The following is a 1,309-nucleotide window of genomic DNA, read 5'->3' on the forward strand; positions in this document are numbered from 1 at the left end:
GGTGACGTCACTGGCTGCCTGACGCCGCTGAGCACGCGCCTGAAGGCCTCAAATATAACACATAAGTGGCAATATGCCAGTGTAGAGTATGGAACTCCCCAAGGTAGCGTATGCCGTCCAATATTGTTTAATATAATGATTAATTATATTTATTCATAAATAGACACGGGAGTAGGTAGATCATTGTACGCAGATGATGGTGCATTATGGAAGAGGGGAAGAAATGAGACGTATGTAGTGAAGAGCCTGCAAGGGGCAGTAAACAAGGTTGAGAATTGGGCAAATACGTGGGGTTTTCGGTTCTCAGTAGCGAAAACGCAGTTTAGTTGTTTCACAAAAAAGAGGAAAAACCCTAGAGTGAGTATTAAAATGTATGGACAAAAGCTGGAACAAGTAGCAGTAATAAGATATTTAGGTATGTGGATGGACTCAAAATTGACATTTGGTATACACATTCAAAAGTTAGCAGACAAATGCAAAAAAGGAATAAATGTAATGAGGTGCTTGGCCGGTGCAGAGTGGGGAGCTAGTAGGCAATCACTAAGAAGAATTTATGATGCATTGATTAGATCTGCAATAGATTATGGGAGTTTGATATACAGTTCTGCATCTGCAACATGGCAAAAAGATCGAAGAAGTTCAGACTCAAGCTCTAAAGATAAGTTGTGGAGCATTTAGAACATCTCCAGTGTCATCAATTCAAGTGGAGATGGGGGAAATGCCTCTAGAAATTCGTAGGAGAAAGTTAAGAATGAGATATTGGATCAATGTAAAAGGGCATGAAGAAAGTCATCCAGTTAAAAAGGTACTGGAAAACTGTTAGGAATATGAATATGGAAGATTAATAAGTTTTGGTTGGATAGTCAATAAGGAGGCACAGGAAATGGGGCTGAATGAGCTAGAAGTGGCTCCTTCTGTGATAAGTCCAACTATATCCCCATGGCTATACCCAATGCCAGAAACAGACCTATATTTACATAAAGAGATACACAATAAGGAACAAAATATGCCATTGAAAATAATTGTTCATCAATACATTAATCAAGCATATAACAACATGACTCAAATATATACAGATGGATCAAATGACCCAAAATCAGGTAGAACAGCAGCAGCAGTATATATTCCTCAGCACAATGTTAAAATAGCAAAAAGAGTGACTGATCATATATCTGTATTTACGACAGAATTGATAGCTTTATCCCTGGCATTACAGTGGGTGGAAGATAAACAGCCTGAAAGTTATGTGATATGTACAGATTCACAAATCAAATCAAATCACTTTTATTGTCACACAATCATATACACA

The sequence above is a fragment of the Myxocyprinus asiaticus genome, chromosome 28, assembly GCF_019703515.2.
Source record: "Myxocyprinus asiaticus isolate MX2 ecotype Aquarium Trade chromosome 28, UBuf_Myxa_2, whole genome shotgun sequence".
NCBI classification, from domain to species: domain Eukaryota; kingdom Metazoa; phylum Chordata; class Actinopteri; order Cypriniformes; family Catostomidae; genus Myxocyprinus; species Myxocyprinus asiaticus.